We start from the raw sequence: 2,769 nt of genomic DNA, 5'->3' as shown, positions 1-2,769 counted from the left end.
ATTGCCAACTCTAATTGATATGATGCTTAGAAATGGCATGTTGCGCATTCAGCTCTGCCATTCACTCATTTGCAGCAATCCTTTTTGATTAACCCTGATTTCTGATCGCTTCATAAGGTAATTATGGATGTGGATCTGGTAACTTTAACTGGAGGCTTGCGCAGAAAATGCTGAGGCAAGAGGGACTCGGAGTCTCTATGCTGCTTTTCTATTGGCTTGTTGTCTCCACCCACATCGTAGTCACGAGGTCTAGCGAGCGCCATGATGATGACTAGAGGATAGAGAACACAGGCTTTCATCTTGGATCTAATTCTGCCTGCTGTATAATTAAAATGTATTGCTGATGTCTGTGTGCATGTAGAGTTAAATATGAGCATATGCCTAGAGTATATGCATTGCCATGTACAGTAGCCACACCAGGCTTTGTATGCATTGTAAATGATGAGTTGTTTGTGGGAGCAGCCATTTCTGTCTTATGACGCAGCTCTCCATGGAAACACGGGTGTTTCCTTTTGACATTGATGTGGCACATTTTAAATCAAGGCCTTCACTGTATTTTTAAGGGGTCTCCTGGCACGCTGCCAATGCATGGGCCCATTTTACTGCTCCCTCATGGCAGGCATGGGATCACTGCTACACAGCTGTGGTCCTTCGCTGGACCTCGCCATCGAAAACTCAAGGCCAGCAGCGTCCATTTTAGGTTTCAGACAGTGGCGAAAGATTTTAATCGTATTGCAGGTTCTAGAAATGGAAGAACGAATTTATAGCACTCCTAGTTGTTGAAAGCTAGACTATTTTCCTTTTTTTACGGCGAAAACACATTTTCCTGTGGATTATAAAGTAAAACAATGCTGAAAAACTGGTATTCTTCAAACGTTTTTCGTTTATGGAGCGCAGTTTACTTACACGCTATGCAATTCGTTTCATTGTAGCCTATATTTGCTTTTATAAGAAATATCTGCTATTGTTGCTGTTTGTCTGTTGTTTCAAATGGTTATGCATTATTGAATGTAATAATAGACTAACGATTAGTCAGTTAAAACACAAATCATCCCTTCAAATTTGTGTTGTTAATTATTAGCACACGATGATCTCACGATGATCTCGCAGTAATAATGGGCAATAATATAGTTAAAAGGTCATGTTATATTTGTTGTGTGTTTCTGCTTTCGTGTTTGGCACAGTTTTTGTTATTGCATAAATTATCCAATGTGTTTATGAAAAGAACATGAGGTAAATAATTATTTGAGTGATATAATTTATGAAAACACGTAAAAGAAAATTGTAAAAGAAATGTTCATTAAATTACCAGAAAGTGTATTTAGGTGAACACAAGCTTTATGTACAAATATTTGTCGCAGTATAATACATAAATATGAATTATATTAAATTATGTACAAACTACCACAATTACGTTCTGCTCCAATATTCTACACATTAGTACACGATTTTGCACAATAATTTTCTTCCGGTTAGGTAACTATTTAATTCAGTAAACAGTGCCTCAGTCTGTTGTGTGTGTGTGGTTGTAGTTATGAATGTAGATGGGGTTATTCTGTAGACCATGATATCACATGGCAGAATAGATAAATTGTTTGATGTGACTTGGTCACTGTGATGAACCTACCTAACCTTCTCTGATATGGCTGGATTATAAAATAATTATGTCAAATCAAATTGTTTATTCTCTTAAAAACCTTTTCTAATGTACCGGTAGTTGTCACACTTTACTGAAAACCGAAGCAATAACAGTGTACTATAGCTTTTTTCACCCTTTTTTGATAAAGTTGCGTATAACCCTGGAATATGTACTTATATAGGAGTCTACCAATGCATGGTTTAGTAAAAAAATAATACACAGGTGGTATTCTTGGACTTCTAACTTCGTCAGAAGGATCTTATCTCCTATACATAATGTCTTACCTATACTATGTTAAAACCTTGAAACACAGATTGCAAATACATATTTCTTAGCTACTGTTAAAACCTTGAAACCCAGACTGTGTTTCTGCACCACCTAACACAACAGTGACTGTCAGTAACATATTAAGCTAAAAGCTCTATACTGCCTCAACAACAGACAGAAGAACAGCCACTCTGAGTTTACGTGAGTGTTATGGGATGATGAGGAAAGGAGGGAGTGAGGAATTACAAAACCCCAGCTTAATTTAAGGTTATCTGCACTTGAGTATTTCCTTTTTCTTGTTCACACAAACTTGTTGATCTTTTGTATGAGAAAGTACAGTTCTCCAAAATATTACTGTATTGGCAATTCCAACAGTCTTGTTTAATTTTTCATCATTTCATGCGGGGTTAATTATTATTATTATCATTATTTTATTGTTATTTTACTTGACCATGATGTAATAGGTAGGCTTCTTAAAGTTATCTTTTGAAGTCAAGCGTTTATTGTGATAAGTGATTGTCATGGCTCCTCTACATTTCAGACAGATGCCCAGCCAATGAAATGTTGACACCAATTTCTTGTTCATACGAGGTGGACTTCAGGCATATCGTAAATCTTCTCTTGGAACACGACATTGCCAAGGTATGAAATGAATCTCAACAGCATGGACAGGTTCAGTGTCTCCTGACAGCAGAGCAGACCTTTGTTTACAATTATAAGATATGATCAGGACAACACCAGTTCAAAATGGAACAACTGAGAACTGACGTTCGTAGCTTTTGCATTTAAATGACTTTTCAAAAGGCATGAACAGTAAGGAGTAATAGTAAAGATCTCAGTCTGGAGGCACAGCTAGCTAGTAA

This window comes from Electrona antarctica, assembly GCF_951216825.1.
Source record: "Electrona antarctica genome assembly, chromosome: 20".
NCBI lineage: Eukaryota > Metazoa > Chordata > Actinopteri > Myctophiformes > Myctophidae > Electrona > Electrona antarctica.
The sequence above is the reverse complement of the archived record's forward strand: the minus strand, read 5'-3'. Positions refer to the sequence as shown.